The 22,901-nt window shown below is 42.0% G+C and overlaps 1 pseudogene; it reads right to left on the bottom strand.

The window, feature by feature from the left end:
• Window positions 1-2,954: 2,954 nt before the first annotated feature.
• LOC120030270 lies at window positions 2,955-5,124 on the bottom strand (annotated as a pseudogene).
• Between the last annotated feature and the right edge of the window lie 17,777 nt (window positions 5,125-22,901).

Genomic DNA, 22,901 nt, shown 5'->3' with positions numbered 1-22,901 from the left:
GTTATTTTTGTTCTCACTGTTACGTTGTCACTATAATAATTTGCATGAGTTGTGTTACGGGTCCCATTACCATCCCCCCTAGATTGTCGGGCCAAAGGGATTCGTAACAATAGCTCATATCCGGATGGGCTAATATTAATGCATACCATTTCTAACCTCTTGCTCTGAATCAGAAAGCATTTTACTTTGGTCATTAAAAGAAACGAACCAACAACAAGAAAATCAACAAAAACATCCAAAGTATATCCAAGATATTTCTGAAGATAATGGTTTATTTAAATTGAAAAACATTTTAAGTTTACTTGACAATGACCATGTACAATTGCAACATACGTCTCACAGGAAATATGATGAATGAAACTCAAGTTGTCAGCCTTTTGTTTTTTCATTCTCTCATGACTGTGCCATGTTTGTGCTACCACTGCAATAAAAAGCTACTTGATTTGATACATTCAGCTGGTAGTCCAGTATATTTATTACATCGTCTTTTGTGTTGTATTCAATGGAACCTATTTTTCTCTAAATACGTATATAATAATTGAATACATTTTACATAGGAACTTTCACTACAGTTGGTGTAGCCTACTTTGTTAAAAGACATTCATAGCCAGAGTGTTGACTGCAACACGTCAACAAACTGGACCAGTTCAATGACAAACTGTTAAGATGATTTTTCATTTATATATTATATAAGAAAGTGATTAGTTGATTATGGAATATATTTGGTGGGAACTACTTATACAGTAAGAGGCATCAAGATGATTGTGTGTGTACTTCAGTTACAGTATTGTAAGTAACTACACAATCTAATCCAAATATTAAGCTACTACAATAGTACTGATATTTCATAGGGACAATAATGCAATAGACTATAATTATAGTCTCAGAGAACACCACCATTTTCAAATGTAATTGTTTCTCAACACTTTCCTGAATCACATAAGTGTAAGTAAAAAATAAAAAAGTCAGACCAATGCTTGATTTTACCAAAACCAATGAATGTTACAGAAAAATGAAATATAAATCCCATCCACCACATACTGTAAGAACCCAAACATTAAATGGCTGCTATTCATACAAACATCTGAAGAAATGGAACAATCCCTGAGGACCAAGTTCCAAGAGGGAGTGGATGCACAGAGGAAACTGGAACAATTGAGGATTAAACCACAGAATGTTCTTTTCGAAAGAGTGTTTGGCTGTGGGAAGCAATGTCCATTCTGCAAGGCACCGTGCGAGGCAGGAGGAGAGGCCCACGCAGACCACTATGCCTCAATACACAGACCACAGGGTCTGGGCCAGTACAGGTTTGTGTACTCAAGGAAACTCGTGACTGATATCTGCTCCTCCTCTGTGTTCAGTGAGCAACAATTCCAATGCTACGAGACAAAACAAAAATACCATCCTTACAAAAAGTACAGAGAAATTTTCCCCAACTGGCATATCCCGGGCCGATCCCAGCATCGAGGCCTCGGACTACTGGAAATATGTGATGGCAAAATTCAACAATGAATTTGCCAAAAAGTTTGACGCACTCCCAGCAATAACACCACCTGCCTGGAAATTGATCACAAAAGAACAGGCAGAAAAAAGCCTCAGTCTTTTAGCATCAAGTGAGAGCCTCTACCTCAAATAGGAATTGAAATATAATGAACAATGGTGTCGGGCCATAGTCTAATAAAAGACATTACCTGCAGGAATAAATGTCAGATTTTAAATATGAATTTTTCTGAATCTGTTTATGTTCATTTTCAAAATTAGAACAAGTTCCTTGCCATCTGCTTCATGAGCAGTATGTTCTCTAAATTGAAGAGCCTTGGAATGGGGGCTGGAATGATAATCTGTTAAACACCACTGTGCCACAACTACTTGTCACTTACTCTGTTTTGCATTGCTTGAAAGAAATTTGCAAAAGATACATCAGTCCTTGAACTTGATATGTTTACTTGGCAGGCACTGACAACGATCAATGAGGAATCTGTTTTCCAATGCTTTAAAGGTGCAATCAGCAGTTGCTAAATCCACTTTTGGACTTTTGGAATGAATCATATGTACCCATTGATTCTTGAAGGATAAACAGTAACGTATGCCTCATGAGTTTAGTTCAACTGTCGTACCCCATCAGAAACCAAAATATAAGCTTGTTTCACTCCAACGTTTGTAAACAAAGAACATTTAAAACAAACACTATATAGCCTCAAACATCCACAGCTCTGTCTATGAAGAGACAGTGGGCAAACTGCTCTTGTTCAGCATTACTGAGAATCATGAAGGCACTCAGAGCATCCTTGGGAATGACCAGTGTATCTCCAAGCTCTGTGCAAATGTTCTGAATGAATTTCTCAAAGTTGCTGTTTTTCTTGGTTTGGGCCTTTGTAATGGCATCCATTATTTTCTTGACGATTGCTTTCAGATGTTTATCTTCCAACTTAAACCTTTTTTACCCCTTTGAAAAGCGCTCCCTGATTTGATCAAATATCCAATTCTTGACAAACTTTTCATACGAACAAATATAGCTGTCATAGTTCTCAAAGTTTAATTCTGAAAGCAAATGTTTCAAGATTGAGTACTGGAAAAATGCACGAGTGCTGAATTGAAGGGCATTTTTTCCTGTCAGCATTTCATCAACGATATCTGGACCCAAGGAATGCCTAACACTTTCTTCCACTGCAGGTCTGAGGCAGAGGCATGTGAATTCTTCTGCTTTTTTCTGACACTGTTCTCGTTCATTGAACAGGTCTTTGAAGTCAGAGCAGTACTTGTCTTTGTACAGATCAAGGCATCGGCGTGGGTCATTGACTTCTATGAAATGTTCATGCATTTGCTGAAATACCCTGGCTGCAGCTCCACAGATTCTTTAGTAACACTTCAAATTTGATATCAGTCTCAAGGTCTTTGCAGGCTTTTAATCTTTCCTCAATCATGTGTAGGATCTCCAGAATATAGTTCTCATGTTAATCTGTTTCCATTTCCACCTTCTCCAACACAAATTGTCTGCCAGTCTCTATGAGGTTGTCAGCCATCAACTGGGTTTTCTGTGTTTGTTCATCCAAGTGAAGCCATTGTTTTACTTTCCTTAGAAACCCATCAGGAGTGACTTTGAATGGCTCTTTTCCACATTGTTCCAGCCTTACTCCAGCTATCTTTTCATTCACAGAACTTCCCTTCCGGGTCAAGTTTGAACGGAGCTGGCCAAAAATCTTTCCAAAAATGTTTTTCTTCTTCAATCCTTTGAAGGACAACTTCCGCACAGTTTCATTCCACATCTGATCAAAATCTCTCTCTAGCTCCTCATCTGATTTCTCAGATTTACTCTTACTGCATTCCTCAATTAATCCCAGAACATTCTCTTCCAGTCTTGCTGTGTGGGTCTTCTTTATTGTGTCCAGATTGTTCATTCCCTGTCTGATCTCAGCAGCTGCTTCAAGTTGATTCAGCACAGAGTTCTCCATTTCTCGTCGAAGGCTTTTTGCACTGTTGGAGAAGACCTCTCTGTACCCCTCCACTAGATGCACATGGCCTCCTGTTTGTTCATAATACTTGTTCAAGTTGTCACGCATGGTCTTCTCCCATTTCGAAAGCTCAAGCAAAGCTTTGTTTTTCAATTTGCCAATCAAGTCTTTCATGTCTGATGCCTCAGATTTCACAGTGATTGTTCCAAAATTGGAGATCCTTGTTTCAGCATTTGTTACCCAATTATACATGTGCTTTTTGAATGACCATTCCCATTTGTGGAACTCAGTGCACAACTTCATGTAGGCATCAGCCACTAGACTGTTCCAGGATCTCTGCTATGTTGTTTCCAGAGGCCTCACCTTTCTCCAAGACTTCAATCGTGTTTTGTTTTTTTACTCGTAGACGGACTCTCGCTGTACCCAGCGTTGACAGGTGCCATTGGAGGGTTACCGTGCCAAAGTCCAGGGATGTAGCAGTTACCAGTCTCTGGGTTGTACTCCATTACATCAGTGAAGATCTTGTTCTCTTCTTTGTTTTCCATGCTGGCTGCTGCCTGGGCCATCTCGTTCAATTGCTCCAAGAGGATTTTCTGGTCTCTCATGTTCTTGTTGTGTGCCGAGACATCTGCCACGTTCTGGTGGACAAACTGACACTTGGGCTTCTTTCCCACCTCTTTCATCCGGAGAAAAGCGTGGACGACGATTTGAAGGATGTCCTTCATCTCGGTTGAGTTCTCCATGGCAATATTGATTATTGTGACATCACTCAGCCCAACAACTAGAGTGGCTGGCTCGTTGTCGTGCTCAAAGCTGTCATCCAACTGTCATCCAGCTCTGGCGACTTCAGCCCTTCTGTGTCGATGATCACTACAAAGTCGCAGTTCAGCTCTTTCTTGAAGTATTCTTTGACTTTGATGAGAAGCAAGAAAGCCCCTTTTGTGCATCTGCCGCTACTGACTGCGAACGGCACTCCAAACATAGTGTTCAGTAGAGTGGACTTTCCTGTGCTCTGAACACCCAGAACCGTTACCACCGGGATCTTGTTCTTCGGCTGCACCAAGACATTGAGCTGATGCAGCACATCACTCACCCATCTCAGAGGTATGTTGGACGCGTCTCCGTCCACCAGCTCCAGAGGAAACCCATCCAGAAGCAAATCAGCACATAGTCTGGGCAGGTGCTGCAGTTGTTGCCATGACTCTTCAGTTTCGCTCAGTAAGACCGCAGATTCGTACAGTTGACCAATTTCCCATAGGAAATGTTCAGTTCCCAAAGAACTGTTTGAAATCTGTCTATCAAGGTATGCAACTTCTTCTTTGGTTTCAGATGAGTTCTGAGACTTTTCTTTGTACAGCTCCCTAAGGCCAGAAAGGTTTTTACGAGACAGATTGTCCAGGTTCATTCGCATCCATTTCAAGAAGTAGGACCTCTCTTGCTCTGTGCTTGATATTGCATTTATGAAGCAAGTCATTGCCTCTGACATGTCATACCTCCTTTGCTGTTCTCTAAGTTGTCTTTTCTCTGCTTGCAGTTAGTTTTTGTATGTCTCAATGTTCATCTCCCCAGCTTTCCGCAGTCTGCATTCCTCTTTCTCTAGACGTGCCAGCTCCATCCAGATCTGCCCTTGCAAGGGAAGATGTCTTTCCTTATACTGTGGTGTGCCATACATGGGTACCAACCGGAGCAGTTTATTAATGATGCAACACAAACTGCACCCAGAACAACAAAGTACGGGTTGAAAATAACCTGTGGCAAACCAGTCTGAAGTGCACATACACTTTACAACAAACAATTCCACACACAGACATGGGGGGAACAGAGGGTCAAGTAATGAGGGAATGGAAACCAGGTGTGCGGGAAAACAAGACAAAACAAATGGAAAATGAAAGGTGGATCGGCGATGGCTAGAAGACCTAGAACAAGGAGAGGAAGACGCGAACAAGGAGAGGAACCAACTTCGGCAGAAGTCGTGACAAGTAGCTTGTACTTATTGTCCAGGTTGTCAAAGAACACAAAGACTGCTGCAGAGGTCTGGCAAAGAAAGGAGTACTGGGTCTCAAAGGAACTGATATCCCCTCTCAGATTGGTTACAGCAACAGCTTCACTAAAAATGTCAATGTTTTTTTTCCCACTTGGGAGGTACCAGCTTATCTCAACCAATCCATTGGATATCCTCCTTGGACTATCACCGCATTCCATATCATGGTGGACAAACGTATCGTGATACTGTTGGGGATTACTCAGTAGCTTGTTCAGAATCTGTGACTTGGACACAGAGCACTCACCCAATCTGACAAAAGAGACCATGGGGAGGTCAGAGAGAACAAGAGCACAGAAAGAGAGCAGTAACAACGTCTAAGGGGTTTACAACATTACTTGAGTCCATGTTATCAACCAGACTCTCCACATCTAGGTCTATGTTGCAAAATGAAGCATCGCAACTTTCCTCGCCTCCTGATGAGATGCATTTCACACTCCTTGCAGTTACATTAAACATCATTAACCTCTTCAAGAAAGTCCATGGTAGAGCTGAGAGAGTCTGAGCGGGTTCATCTGTGACGGTCTTATCATCGATCTGCAGCACAGTGCTCAGGGCGAGATTCTCGGTGTAGTGTTGCTCCAACCCCAGGTCCAACAGCAAGCTCTCCAGGTGGGTTTCTGTGGGGGAAAGAGAAAGATTGTCAATCAATCCATTAGAAAACATCCTGGTGTCAAAGTAGCACAGTGAAAATTCTTAATACACTCACTTGTGCGGGCATATGTCACAGCAGACTTGCTTTGGGTGGAAGGAGTATTTGACACCTGGACTCAGACGGGAGAACGTCAGGGTGTTGGATTCTGTTGTTATCTTTTGGACTTCCTCTCCGTCACAGGAACAGATCACGAGACATGCCTCAGGATTACCAATACGTTTGTCCCAACTCAGAGACACTGATTCACTGCTGACATGATCTATCTTTATCTTTTCCGGTGGCACAGGTTTTGCAAAAAGGACAAAGGACCCAATCCAATTATAACTGAAATAATGAAAACACAAGTTAAACATAATTCTCTCTGTAATGCAAGAGGACATGTTTGAATCAAAGCACTTACTTGTGTACATGGACATTGTGACCGATGCTCTGTGATTCCTATCGTCTGTGACTGATGTGAAGCTGAAAGTGTACTCTGTCCCCGGGTACAAGCCTTCCACGTCAGTGCTGTTGGAACCTTGGATGGAGAAGATCTCTTTTTGGGTGTAGCAGGAGTAGGTCAACTCGTACCTCCATGCCGGGTCAAAAGGAAGCCAGCTCAGGGAAACAGAGTCACTGCCAACATAGTGAACTGTTTTTTCTCCTGGGGAGGACAGCTCTGTGGAAGAGAGCAAAAAGTTATTAAAAAGAATGTTACATCTCTGGGAAAGAGTTGTAGCAGCTAAGGATGGGCACAGTTATTCGAATATCCGAATGGAGGTTAGTTGTGTGAATGTGAATGTTCATTTTTTGAGAAAATGAATTGTAGGCCTATGATAACAATGAAAAGCTTTGTGTTATTAAATTATATTATCATTGTGACATTAGTCCAAGATGGCGTAGCAGTCGGACGTGTGTTTTGTGTGTTTTGTCTTGTCCCGTGTAAATAATCGTTTTCCTCGTTTTTTCCGTTTATATTTTAATCTCACTTTCCATCTACGGACTGAATATACTCTCCTGCAACCCCCAACACCCAATGTGGTACGGATCTGCTATTTTTATACTTTAGAACCGGAACCCCCATCAGAAGCTAGCCAGCTAACTAACTACTAGCTAGTTATCAGTTAGTCACTGCTAGTGGTCTTTACCGTTAACTCGGACACCAGCCAGCCTCAGCTTGGTCAATACATGCCAGTCTGCACAGCGCGATATCAACCCAGAGAATATCGGACTGCTTTTTCTCTACCAAATCTCCAGATTACTACCGCAAGCTCTGGACCTTTACACCGGATCAGATAGCTAGCTGCAATCTGAGTGGCTACTCCTGGCTAACGTCTCTGTCCCGAAGCAAGCAACAGTTAGCCTTGAGCTAGCCTCGAGCTAGGCCAATCTCCCGGCTAGCCGAAGAGGTCCTCCGGCTAATTCTTGTGCTACAATACATATTTTGCCAATTGGCCTGGACCTTTTTTTGCCGACACAGAGCCCTGCCAATCCATCACAACTGGTCTAAATCAGCTACAAGCTAATTTAGCCATTTTTTGCCGCTGCTAGCAGCTTTTACCTTCTGCACAGACACCAGCCCTGTTATTAGCCTGGATATTACTCACCAATTTACCAGCATCGGACTGTCTCTCGACAACAACGCCGGATTCCTGCCGTAATCCCTGAGCCACTACTTCTGATCCTCACAGCTAGCTTGCAGCTAGCGCAGCTAGCGCCACTGCCACGAAGCTAGCACCAGTTAGCAAACACAATTCTACAATTCACAACCTCTCTTTCGCCATCGCCATCCGGCTTGGATTCTCTGTCGACACGACCACGTCTGGTCTGCAGACGAGTGCCCCACCCGCTGTGCCCTCAACCGGCCTCCGTCTGAGCAGACCCCCTCCGTCTGAGCAGACCACCCCCCGGGCTACTAACTTTAAACGCCGCGTGCTAGCTTAGTGGAGGCCTCCCTGCTCCATCTACGGCTGCCCCCTGGACACTATGATCACTTGGCTACATAGCTGATGCCTGCTTGACTGTCCATTAATTCACGGTACTCCATTCTGTTTATTTGTGTTTTATCTGTCGGCTCTGTGCTTTAACTCAGGATCTGTGTGTAGTTAATCCGACCCTCTCTGCCTAGTCGTCGCCATTTTTACCTGTTGTTGCTGTGTTAGACTAGCACCCTGTTATTGCTGCTGTTATCTTACCTGTTGTTTTAGCTAGCTCTCCCAATCAAGACCTGCAATCACTTTATGCCTTATTGTATGTCTCTCTCAAATATCAATATGCCTTGCATACTGTTGTTCAGGCTAGTTATCATTATCATTGTTTTGGTTTGTTCCACTCTCCGTACCTCTGATACCTCCTTTGTCCCACCCCCCACACATGCGGTGACCTCACCCATTGAGACCAGCATGTCCAGAGATACAACCTCTCTTATCATCACCCAGTGCCTGGGCTTGCCTCCGCTGTACCCGTGCCCCACCATACCCCTGTCTGCACATTATGCCCAGATTCTATTCTACCACGCCCATAAATCTGCTCCTTTTATTCTTTGTCCCCAACGCTCTAGGCGACCAGTTTTGATAGCCTTTAGCCGCACCCTCATCCTACTACTCCTCTGTTCCTCGAGTGATGTGGAGGTAAACCCAGGCCCTGCATGTCCCCAGTCACCCTCATTTGTTGACTTCTGTGATCGAAAAAGCCTTGGCCTCATGCATGTCAACATCAGAAGCCTCCTCCCTAAGTTTGCCTTACTCACCGCTTTAGCACACTCTGCCAACCCTGATGTCCTTGCCGTGTCCGAATCCTGGCTTAGGAAGGCCACCAAAAATTCTGGGATTTCCATACCCAACTATAACACTTTCCGTCAAGATAGAACTGCCAAAGGGGGAGGAGTTGCAATCTACTGCAGAGATAGCCTGCAAAGTTCTGTCATACTTTCCAGGTCTATGCCCAAACAGTTCGAACTTCTAATTTTAAAAATTAATCTCTCCAGAAATAAGTCTCTCACTGTTGCCGCCTGCTACCGACCCCCCTCAGCTCCCAGCTGTGCCCTGGACACCATCTGTGAATTGATCGCTCCCCATCTAGCTTCAGAGTTTGTTCTGTTAGGTGACCTAAACTGGGATATGCTTAACACCCCGGCAGTCCTACAATCCAAGCTTGATGCCCTCAATCTCACACAAATCATCAAGGAACCCACCAGGTACAACCCTAAATCCGTAAACATGGGCACCCTAATAGACATTATCCTGACCAACCTGCCCTCCAAATACACCTCTGCTGTCTTCAATCAAGATCTCAGCGATCACTGCCTCATTGCCTGTATCCGCCACGGGTCCGCGGTCAAACGACCACCCCTCATCACTGTCAAACGCTCCCTAAAACACTTCTGCGAGCAGGCCTTTCTAATCGACCTGGCCCGGGTACCCTGGAAGGATATTGACCTCATCCCGTCAGTTGAGGATGCCTGGTCATTCTTTAAAAGTTACTTCCTCACCATATTAGACAAGCATGCTCCGTTCAAAAAATGCAGAACCAAGAACAGATATAGCCCTTGGTTCACTCCAGACCTGACTGCCCTCGACCAGCACAAAAACATCCTGTGGCGAACTGCAATAGCATCGAAGAGCCCCCGCGATATGCAACTGTTCAGGGAAGTCAGGAACCAATACACGCAGTCAGTCAGGAAAGCAAAGGCCAGCTTTTTCAAGCAGAAATTTGCATCCTGTAGCTCTAACTCCAAAAAGTTCTGGGAGACTGTAAAGTCCATGGAAAACAAGAGCACCTCCTCCCAGCTGCCCACTGCACTGAGGCTAGGTAACACGGTCACCACTGATAAGTCTGTGATAATCGAAAACTTCAACAAACATTTCTCAATGGCTGGCCATGCCTTCCTCCTGGCGACTCCAACCTTGGCCAACAGCCCCGCCCCCCCCCACTGCTACTCGCCCAAGCCTCCCCAGCTTCTCCTTTACCCATATCCAGATAGCAGATGTTCTGAAAGAGCTGGAAAACCTGGACCCATACAAATCAGCTGGGCTTGACAATCTGGACCCCCTATTTCTGAAACTGTCCGCCGCCATTGTCGCACCCCCTATTACCAGCCTGTTCAACCTCTCCTTCGTATCATCTGAGATCCCCAAGGATTGGAAAGCTGCCGCGGTCATCCCCCTCTTCAAAGGGGGAGACACCCTGGACCCAAACTGTTACAGACCTATATCCATCCTGCCCTGCCTATCTAAGGTCTTCGAAAGCCAAGTCAACAAACAGATCACTGACCATCTCGAATCCCACCGTACCTTCTCCGCTGTGCAATCCGGTTTCCGAGCCGGTCACGGGTGCACCTCAGCCACGCTCAAGGTACTAAACGATATCATAACCGCCATCGATAAAAGACATTACTGTGCAGCCGTCTTCATCGACCTGGCCAAGGCTTTCGACTCTGTCAATCACCATATTCTTATCGGCAGACTCAGTAGCCTCGGTTTTTCTAATGACTGCCTTGCCTGGTTCACCAACTACTTTGCAGACAGAGTTCAGTGTGTCAAATCGGAGGGCATGTTGTCCGGTCCTCTGGCAGTCTCTATGGGGGTACCACAGGGTTCAATTCTCGGGCCGACTCTTTTCTCTGTATACATCAATGATGTTGCTCTTGCTGCGGGCGATTCCCTGACCCACCTCTACGCAGACGACACCATTCTATATACTTCCGGCCCTTCCTTGGACACTGTGCTATCTAACCTCCAAACGAGCTTCAATGCCATACAACACTCCTTCCGTGGCCTCCAACTGCTCTTAAACGCTAGTAAAACCAAATGCATGCTTTTCAACCGTTCGCTGCCTGCACCCGCACGCCCGACTAGCATCACCACCATGGACGGTTCCGACCTAGAATATGTGGACATCTATAAGTACCTAGGTGTCTGGCTAGACTGCAAACTCTCCTTCCAGACTCATATCAAACATCTCCAATCCAAAATCAAATCAAGAATCGGCTTTCTATTCCACAACAAAGCCTCCTTCACTCACGCCGCCAAACTTACCCTAGTAAAACTGACTATCCTACCGATCCTCGACTTCGGCGATGTCATCTACAAAATAGCTTCCAATACTCTACTCAGCAAACTGGATGCAGTTTATCACAGTGCCATTCGTTTTGTTACTAAAGCACCTTATACGACCCACCACTGCGACCTGTATGCCCTAGTCGGCTGGCCCTCGCTACATGTTCGTCGTCAGACCCACTGGCTCCAGGTCATCTACAAGGCTATGCTAGGTAAAGTGCCGCCTTATCTCAGTTCACTGGTCACGATGGCTACACCCACCCGCAGCACGCGCTCCAGCAGGTGTATCTCACTGATCATCCCTAAAGCCAAAACCTCATTTGGACACCTTTCCTTCCAGTTCTCTGCTGCCTGCGACTGGAACGAATTGCAAAAATCTCTGAAGTTGGAGACTTTTATCTCCCTCAACAACTTTAAAAATCTGCTATCCGAGCAGCTAACCGATCGCTGCAGCTGTACATAGTCCATCTGTAAACTACCCACCCAATTTACCTACCTCACCCCCCATACTGCTTTTATTTATTTACTTTTCTGCTCTTTTGCACACCAGTATCTCTTCTTGCACATGATCATCTGATGATTTATCACTCCAGTGTTAATCTGCTAAATTGTAATTATTCGATTTATTGCCTACCTCATGCCTTTTGCACACATTGTATATAGATTCTCTTTTTTTTCTACCATGTTATTGACTTGTTTATTGTTTACTCCATGTGTAACTCTGTGTTGTCTGTTCACACTGCTATGCTTTATCTTGGCCAGGTCGCAGTTGCAAATGAGAACTTGTTCTCAACTAGCCTACCTGGTTAAATAAAGGTGAAATAAAAAAAAATTAAAAAAAAATTGTTACACACAGGGATATACCATGACATTTGAACTTCTTAATTTAATAAAACAAGTTTTTATGATGATGGTATGAAAAGGTTATAAATAAATACTGTATTTTCGCTACTGTTGTTATGCTAGCAGTGAAAAACCGATACAACCAGTGACGGTTATTAACAAATACAACTGATGTAGTGGTAAAACAAATTGGTGGGTAACTGCTTATGGTTGTTCACAGTGAATAAAATAATGCTCCCTATATTTCCAATGCACTTTTCTGTGATAGGTGGGTAAACTCTTGCACAAAATAAAACAACTTTACACAATTTTATGTGGAAAAAATCAAGGGGTCTGAATACTTTCTGAATACACTGTATACTGTGCCTTGCTAAAGTATTCATACCCCTTGGATTTCTTCACATGTTTTCTCTGTTACAAAGTGGGAATAAAATGGAATTAATTGTATGTTTTTGTCAGCAATCTACACAATTTTTTTTAAATGTTCAAGTCTTGCCATAAATTTTGAAGCAGATTTAAGTCAAAAAGGGACATTCACTGTCTTCTTGGTAGGCAACTCTAGTGTAGATTTGGCCTTGTGTTGTAGATTATTGTCCTGCTGAAAGGTGAATTCCTCTCCCAGTGTCTGGTGTAAAGCAGACTAAAGCGGGTTTCCTCTAGGATTTTGCCTGTGTTTAGTGCCACCCCTGTAACGGTCATCGTTGCATGAGGAAGGATCGGACCAAAGTGCAGCGTCGTAAGTGTTCATGATTTTTAATACACTGAACACTATAACAAAAATAACAAAGTGAATAAACGAAACCGACACAGTCCTGTCAGGTGCAGAAAACACTAAACAGAAAATAACTTCCCACAAAACACAGGTGGGAAAAAGCTGCCTAAGTATGATTCTCAATCAGAGACAACGATAGACAGCTGCCTCTGATTGAGAACCACACCCGGCCAAACACACAGAAATAGAAAACATAGAAATAAAGAATCTAGAATGCCCACCCTAGTCACACCCTGGCCTAACCAAAATAGAGAATAAAAGCCTCTCTATGGCCAGGGCGTGACAACCCCATTTTTTTAAATCCTGAAAAATGCCAGAGTATTTGCCGATGTCAAGCATACCCATACCATGATGCAGCGACTACCATGCTTGAAAATAAGTGATGTGTTGAGTTGGATTTGGCCCAGACATAAGGCTTTGCATTTTAGGCCAAAAAGTGTATTTCTTTGCCGTGTTTTTTTGCAGTATTATACTGAACAAAAATACAAATGCAACATGCAACAATTTCAAAGATTTTACTGAGTTACAGTTCATATAAGGAAATCAGTGTCACGACTTCCACCGAAGGTGGCTCCTCTCCCTGTTCGGGCGGCGCTCGGCGGTCGTCGTCGCCGGTCTACTAGCTGCCACCGATCCTTTTTCCTTTTCTTTTGGTTATGTCTGTTTTGTGTTTCACCTGGTTTCATTTTGGTTAATTAGGGGGGGTATTTATCTCAACATTTCCTTTGGGTTTTTGTGCGGGATTGTTTTCGTTTGACTGTCAGTGAGTTTGGGTTGCGTTTTCTTTAGTTCATGTTTAACAGGTGGTTTTTCCCTGGACTGTGTCTGAGTGGGGTTTCGTGGCTACTGCTGTAGTCGGGTGTCCTGTTATTTGTGAGCTGGTTTAATAAAACGCCCTTTTCCTTCGGAACTTGTTTCTCCTGCGCCTGACTCCACACCTACATCTCCTTGGGGAGATTTGACAATCAGTCAATTTAAATAAATAAATGAGGCCCTAATCTATGGATTTCACATGACTGGGAATACAGATATGCATCCAGCACACCTCCAGGCTGTGTAAGGGCTATTTGACCAAGAAGGAGAGTGATGGAGTGCTGCATCAGATGACCTGGCCTCCACAATCACCTGACCTCAAACCAATTGAGGTGGTTTGGGATGAGTTGGACCGCAGAGTGAAGGAAAAGCAGCCAACAAGAGTGTGCAAAGCTGTCATCAAGGCAAAGGGTGGCTATATAAAGTATATTTTGATTTGTTTAACACTTTTTTGGTTACTACATGATTCCATATGTGTTATTTCATAGTTTTGATGTCTTCACTATTATTCTACAATGTAGAAAATAGTAAAAAGAAAGAAAAACCCTGGAATGAGGAGGTGTGTCCAAACTTTTGACTGGTACTGTATATTGAACTGACAAGGTTATTGATTCTGTATGGTAAGTTATACAATACATTTCTAACTGCAAAAACCTGTTGGTGAAAGAGGAACAGAAAACCCTACCTCTTCATCTGAGGAACTGTCCATTGGCAAGGTGTCTTCAGCCGCCCCACTCCTACCCCGGTCATAGGTCACATCTTTCAGACTGCCTGGCTCTGCAACACGTTTGGGATAATAGATGAGCTCATGTTGCAGCACATCAAAAAGATGGTGAAACATTATCAGATGCTTTATTTTCCATTATAAATTGGGTGGTTTGAGCCCAGAATGGCTGACAGCTGTGATATATCAGACCATATACCACAGGGATGAGAAAACATGTATTGTTACTGCTCTAATTACATTGGTAACCAGTTTATATTAGTAATAAGGCCCCTCTGGGGTTTGTGGTATATTTCCAATATATCACGGCTAAGGGCTGTATCCAGGTACTCTGCGTTGCGTTGTGCGTAAGAACAGCCCTTAGCCGTGGTATATTGGCCATATACCACACCCCCTCGGCCCTTATTGCTTAATTATATAACACCAATGAGAAAAAGCTCTAAACTGACAGTCCTCATTCTGACAACTGTTCATGATACAGCCCTCCCACCCCTCATCTTCATGCACACACACACTATAAAATACACACTATACACACACGTACACATGGATTTTGTTTTGCAGATACACTACCGTTCAAAAGTTTGGGGTCACTTAGAAATGTCCTTGTTTTTGAAAGAAAAGCTAATTTTTTGTCCATTAAAATAACATCAAATTGATCAGAAATACAGTGTAGACATTGTTAATGGTGTAAATGACTACTGTAACTGGAAATGGCAGGTTTTTAATGGAATATCAACATAGGCGTACAGAGGCCCATTATTAGCAACCATCACACCTGTGTTCCAATGGCACGTTGTTTTAGCTAATCCAAGTTTATCATTTTAAAAGGCTAATTGATCATTAGAAAACCCTTTTGCAATTATGTTAGCATAGCTGAAAACTGTTCTGATTAAAAAGCAATAAAACTGGCCTTCTTTAGACTAGTTGATTATCTGGAGCATCAGCATTTGTGGGTTCGATTACAGGCTCAAAATGGCCAGAAACAAAGTACTTTCTTCTGAAACTCGTCAGTCTATTGTTCTGAGAAATTAAGGCTATTCCATGCGAGAAATTGCCAAGAAACTGAAGATCCCCAGGAAGAGTAGCTGCTGCCTTGGAAGGAAATAATGGGCATCCATAGTAAATACATACTGTATACAGACAATGGGCCAATAGTTTATCGGAATAGGGTTAAGTGTATATAATATGATAATTATGCCATCTAGCAGACTTTTTTATACAAAGCGACTTAGTTGTGCGGGCATGCACATATGGGTGTTCCCAGGAATTAAACCCACTATCCTATTGCAATCGTCATGCTCTACCAACTGAGCTACAGAGGACCACTATTGACACTGATACAGGGTAAGATAATCCCCCCCACCACACACACAGGGTTGGAATATGTTGATCCTTGATCAAAGACTAAGAACAGGCTCTATCTGGAGCATAGTTTATCAGTTACCTAACATGAAATTCCATGGGCAATAGTTGGCAGGGTCTATACACAAGGCAAATATTTTGGCAATGACTCGTTTCACTAGATCTTACTCCCTTGATTGTTCGTAGTTTGTGGGAATGCAATACAGATTTAATTATGATTAATTTAATAAAAAGGTTATAAGATATATATATATATATATATACAGTCGTGGCCAAACGTTTTGAGAATGACACAAATATTAATTTCCACAGAGTTTGCTGCTTCAGTGTCTTTAGATATTCTTGTCAGATGTTACTATGGAATACTGAAGTATAATTACAAGCATTTCATAAGTGTCAAAGGCTTTTATTGACAATTACATGAAGTTCATGCAAAGAGTCAATATTTGCAGTGTTGACACTTCTTTTTCAAGACCTCTGCAATCCGCCCTGGCATGCTGTCAATTAATTTCTGGGCCACATCCTGACTGATGGCAGCCCATTCTTGCATAATCAATGCTTGGAGTTTGTTAGAATGTGTGGGTTTTAGTTTGTCCACCTGCCTCTTGAGGAATGACCACAAGTTCTCAATGGGATTAAGGTCTGGGGAGTTTCCTGACCATGGACCCAAAATATCAATGTTTTGTTCCCCGAGCCACTAAATTATCACTTTTGCCTTATGCCAAGGTGCTCCATCATGCTGGAAAAGGCATTGTTTGTCACCAAACTGTTCCTGGATGGTTGGGAAAAGTTGCTCTCGGAGGATGTGTTGGTACCATTCTTTATTCATGGCTGTGTTCTTAGGCAAAATTGTGAGTGAGCCCACTCCCTTGGCTGAGAAGCAACCCCATACATGAATGGTCTCAGGATGCTTTACTGTTGGCATGACACAGGACTGATGGTAGCGCTCACCTTGTCTTCTCCGGACAAGCTTTATTCCGGATGCCCCAAACAATCAGAAAGGGGATTCATCAGAGAAAATTACTTTACCCCAGTCCTCAGCAGTCCAATCCCTGTACCTTTTGCAGAATATCAGTCTGTCCCTGATGTTTTTCCTAGAGAGAAGTGGCTTATTTTCTGCCCTTCTTGACACCAGGCCATCCTCCAAAAGTCTTTGCCTCACTGTGCGTGCAGATGCACTCACATCTGCCTGCTGCCATTCCTGAGCAAGCTCTGTACTGGTGGTGCCCCGATCCCGCAGCCGAATCAACTTTAGGAGACAGTCCTGGCGCTTGCTGGACTTTCTTGGGCGCCCTGAAGCCTTCTTCACAACAATTGAACCGCTCTCCTTGAAGTTCTTGAAGATCTGATAAATGGTTGATTTAGGTGCAATCTTACTGGCAGCAATATCCTTGCCTGTGAAGTCCTTTTTGTGCAAAGCAATGATGACGGCACGTGTTTCCTTGCAGGTAACCATGGTTGACAGAGGAAGAACAATGATTCCAAGCACCACCCTCCTTTTGAAGCTTCCAGTCTGTTATTCAAACTCAATCAGCATGACAGAGTGATCTCCAGCCTTGTCCTCGACAACATTCACACCTGTGTTAACGAGAGAATCACTGACATGATGTCAGCTGGTCCTTTTGTGCTAGGGCTGAAATGCAGTGGAAATGTTTTTGGGGGATTCAGTTCATTTGCATGGCAAAGAGGGACTTTGCAATTCATCTGATCACTCTTCATAACATTCTGGAGTATATGTAAATTGCCATCATACAAACTGAGGCAGCAGACTGTGAAAATTTATATTTGTGTCATTCTCAAAACTTTTGGCCACGACTGTGTATATATATATATATACACACAAGTAAACTATCATATGCATAAAATGCAATGATCAAAGGCCCAATTTTCACGATTTTGTTATATACTAGTTTTAACCAGTGATGTATTTATTTTTTGTAAATGTATTCAAACTACTTGTGAATGTGAAGAGATTGTTGTTTGAATGAATACCGTTTTCTAGTTGGTAGTGTATTTTGTCAATAATTGAAGAAATAGGCCTGCAGCCGACAGGACTCATTATTCGTCTAAAAAAGGACCGACGCTCACCTCTCTCTTCCTCGACGATTGCGTTGCATCTCCATGGTTCATCCTAATGGCATTTAGTACTGTAGCTGGAACATTTGATTATGCATTGTCATTAAGCTGCAGTGTGATATGCAGGTGAGTCGTGTCTCGTGAAATGTTGCTTATCAAACTGTCTAATAGCTTAAATCACAGGGCAACGTGTGTTTTTTTGTAACGAAGTGAAAGTTTATACAACCTGTAAGCCAACGAAATTGTAAATCTAATATCACAGTAGCTGATTATAAACCAAGGTTGCTGTAGGCTAATACTTTTTACGAATGCAAATGTTTGATAGGGTAATATATAATATGTCGTTTTTTTTCAACATTCTCATGATCCGATTATGTGGCATTGATTAAAAAAATTATTCATTCTATGGAGTGTATAAATTAGTACAACATTTCACTTTTCATTTCACTGTGTTTACGCACATATTTTTATTGAATTCCAGTTGTGTTCCAGACACACAGTGTCCTCGATGTAACACGCTTTGTGAGGGACAGCAGTTTTCATTAGAATGTAGTTAACGTAATTTTATTTATTTATAGATATATAGCATCATTTTGTTATAATTTGGGTCAGTCCGTCTATACTTTTATTTCAGTTTCATTTCACTCAAATGGTAAGGGGATAGAATAGACCAGGTTGAGTTTCGTTTTGACAAGGCAGACTGCAGAACGTTTTCAATGGCACGGATGGAAGAATGTTCTTGAACATGAATGAACATTTAGCAGACTAGTTGGTGTACTGGTTAAAATGATTGTGGCTTAAATCCGAGCCATTGAACACTTTCCCTCAAGTCTGCTTGGTCACAAAAAAATGGCAAATGTTCTCTACGTAGCCCAAAACTTTTAAAAATAGGGCTCAAAAGTAGTGCGCTATATAAGAAATAGGGTGTCAGACGCAGCCATGTTTAATTGTATTGTTTTACTGTAAAGTGTAGAATTACCTCCAGGGAGAGAGCAGTGTCCAGCCCGTCGTAGCTGGGTCTCACGACAAGATGTGTCACATGAATCATGGCAGCCCAGACAGGTCTTGTAGACTAATGTAAACGTTTACTATCAAATCAAATACATTTTATTTGTCAGATGCGCTGAATAGAACAGGTAGACCTTACCGTGAAATGCTTACTTACAAGCCGTTAACCAACAATGAGTTCAAGAAATAGAGTTAAGGAAATATTTACCAAATAAACAAAATAAAAAAATGCAATAAAGTAACACAATAAAATTACATAACAATACCGAGGCTATATACAGGGGGTACTGGTACCTAGTACAGGTTAGTCGAGGTAATTTGTACATGTAGGTAGGGGTAAAGTGAGTATGCATAGATATTAAACAGTGAGTAGCAGCAGTGTAAAAACAAAAAGGGGGGGGGGGGGGGTCAATGTAAATAGTCTGGGTGGCCATTTTATTAATTGTTCAGCAGTCTTATGGCTTGGGGGTAGAAGCTGCTAAGGAGCCTTTTGGACCTAAACTTGGCACTCCGGTACCGCTTACCATGCGGTAGCAGAGAGAACAGTCTATGACTTGGGTGACTGGAGTTTTTTACAATTTTTTGGGCTTTCTTCTGACACTGCCTAGTGATGTATTGGGCTGTACGCACTACCCTCTGAAGCGCCTTACAGTCGGATGCCGAGCAGTTGCCTTACCAGGCGGTGGTGCAACCGGTCAGGATGCTCTCAATGGTGCAGCTGTAGAACTGGTTACCTTAGATAGATAGGTTACTTAAGGCAAAAACGAAAGGAGGGTGGTTATTTTTTTTATTTTTTAAATTTTTATTTCAACTTTATTTAACCAGGTAGGCTAGTTGAGAACAAGTTCTCATTTACAACTGCGACCTGGCCAAGATAAAGCAAAGCAGTGTGACACAGACAACAACACAGTTACACATGGAATAAACAATAAACAAGCCAATAACACAATAAACAAGTCAATGACACAGTAGAAAAAAAAGAAAGTCTATATACAGTGTGTGCAAAAGGCATGAGGAGGTAGGCAATAAATAGGCCATAGGAGCGAATAATTACAATTTAGCAGATTAACACTGGAGTGATAAATGAGCAGATGATGATGTGCAAGTAGAGATACTGGTGTAGAGCAGAAAAGTAAATAAAAACAGTATGGGGATGAGGTAGGCAGATTGGGTGGGCTATTTAGAGATGGACTATGTACAGCTGCAGCGATCGGTTAGCTGCTCAGATAGCTGATGTTTAAAGTTGGTGAGGGAAATAAAAGTTGGGTTGAATGGATGGATGGGCGTGAACGTATAGCAACCCAAATGGCTACCAACCCAAAGGTTGCATGTTCAAATCTCATCCCAGACAAGTTTAGCTAATTAGCAGCTTTGCAACTACTTACTACATTTTAGCAACTTTACAACTACGTGTGTCCAAACTTTTGACTGGTCTGTGTATATCTATGTATTTTTTTTAATTGGCCAAATATTTTATTGCCTTCCTTTGGCATCAATTAATACACGCCACTGTAGGGCCTTCCTGGTGAAATAGAGGGATTATGGTCACCATCGCCTCCCTGAGCTGTGATCAAAACACACTGTAAAGATTAAAGCCTATATATCCATTAATGTGATCTGTTTCTAACTTCTAACCCTTCTTTCCTTCTCTGTAAACTGTTGGTCGAAACAAAACTGCTTGCTTCCAATTTCAAGAAAAACGAAACTGAAAGAATATTGGACGGACTGAACCAAAACTTTATCCTTGCTTTTAAAATGTTAATTACAAAATCAAACTTCGGCAATGTGATCGTGAACACCAGAATATTTACATTTTCCATCCTATTTGATTGCAAATTTTGTCAGAAACAGTCAGTCATGAAAGACAGTCTTTATCGTTTCATATGGTTCCTCCCACTACCTCACTCCGAGAGCATTTTATGGTGAAAATGAAACACATTATTATTAGATTGCTGAACTCTCTGGAAGATGTATTGAGGTGAGCTGGTTCGCGGAAAGTATGTGATATGCTAGTGAAAATACATAAACATTTCAAATGATAGTTTAAATCAACAAGGCAATAGACAAGTTGTTTGTTTTATGTTTTAATAACGTCAATAGAAGCCTTTAAAATACATTGTGAGGCTTGTTGTTACGCCTACATTAGCATAATCGGCGCGCTCTGCATCATCAATTCCAACAGTCATATTTTCTGATTTAACTGAGTGATTGCACGTGTGCACACATGCATGATGGCGAATGTAAATATTCATAATATGCTACGTGGCCTAGAGTTACACATGCAATGCAAAAGTGTTTCAGCTTGTGATGTAGTAGCGTACTTCTTGTTGTGTGGCAGGTTATTTGCTGTAATTGAAGTGTCCTCGATGTCTCACGCTTTGTGAGGGACATCCGTTTAGCTTGAAATGCAATGTAGAAATGGAGGAAGAGAGGAGAGTCATGGCTGTTTTATGAGTGAAAACTAAATATGTACCCAGCTAGCACATAACGTTAACACTCCGAGAACCATATGCTTATTCGAGCTTGGTAAGAGCCATGGTTGTCCTATGGTTATTTTGCATACAACCTTCCCAGAATACAACCTTCCCACAATGTTCTGGGAATAGTGCAGAATACCCAGCTAGCACATAACGTTCTGAGAACCATATGTTTCTTAGGTGGGAATATTTGTACTTCAGCATAATGTTTCCAACAGGTTTCTTCATGGTTCTATTTAAAGTAATGTTCTCAAATTGTTCCGAGAATGTTAAGAAAAAAACGCTTTTCTGTGGGAATTTCGTTACTTCAGCATAACACTTTCTACAGGTTTCTTCATGGTTCTATTTAAAGTTGTGTTCTCAGAACATTCAGAGAATGTTAAGAAACAACGTTCTTCTGTGGGAATTTCAGTACTTCAGCATAACATTTTCTGCGGGTTTCCTTGTGGTTCTATTGAAAGTCATGTTCTCGGGACATTAAGAAACTTACCATAAACCATAAGAAAACATTAGTAACATTATAAGAATGTTATTTAAAAACATACATTCCTTTCTCAGCTTCAATAAAACTCTCTAGCCTCGATCTTGTTAAGTGTGTTCAGGTGTGTTGGCTTCGTCCAATTATTGGCCACACCTGATCTTAATGAGTACTTGTTTCCTTTGAAATAGGGTTTGTTTAAATAGACTAAAATGAATGGCTTTGTATATGTTTAAAAAAAAGATGGCATGCTAACTCCATCCTGGTGGCGCAGTGGAATAATTCCATGAATAGGAAACAGAAGATCATAGGTTTGAATCTCACTGACCATGTGCCACAATAAAACATTTTTTTTGCATTATTAATGCCTAACCAAATGAAGTTCCATGTGTCCTATCTGTGCTTGGAGTTCAAAACAGTTAACCCAAACTAAGCTACCAGTGTTATTAAAAGTCTTATTGAAACATGTTCTCATAACGTTATTAATTATCTTCAAATAACCTATAATTTTCATTCTCCGAATGTTAATGAAATCTCCCAGGAAACCTTTCAGGGAACCATAGTAAAACATTCGCAGAGCCTCCCTGCAACTAAACAATTAGTGTTCCCAGAACAGGCTAAATGTTTACTTTCGTTCTCAGAAGCTTTAAAAAACGTTCCGTTTTAATCGGTCAGGAAACTTATGCCGTCGTTCCCAGAACCAATGCGAAAGCAAAAATGTACGTTCCCTCAACTTCCAAGGATCCAAATATGCTAGCTGGGTATTTTGTCATACTGCTACCTGTCAGTGAAGTAAATTCTGGGAAAATGGTTCATGAGTGCCACAATAACATACCATTTCCAGATCATTAATTCATTTGATAATACTGGTTCTCCTTTACCATGTCATTTTGGGGCGGCCCAGTTAAAGTTCCCCGTAGACACAGATCTAGGATCAGCCTACCATCTCCAAATCTAGGGGGGAATAGTATTATATAATCTAAGATCAGTAAAACAAGGTCAGATCTAGTGCTTTCTCTCTTCAGTGAGATACCATTTACAATAAAGCATCTAATAATGTTTTTACCAACACTTGTAACAGAAATGTATGCTGTTTTTTTTTATCCTAAGGGTATTTAATTAGCATTGTTACATTGGTTAACTTATCTATTCCATACTTAT

This window comes from Salvelinus namaycush, chromosome 36 (assembly GCF_016432855.1).
Source record: "Salvelinus namaycush isolate Seneca chromosome 36, SaNama_1.0, whole genome shotgun sequence".
NCBI lineage: Eukaryota > Metazoa > Chordata > Actinopteri > Salmoniformes > Salmonidae > Salvelinus > Salvelinus namaycush.
Note: the sequence above shows the minus strand (reverse complement) of the source record. Positions and strands in the feature narration are given on the sequence as shown.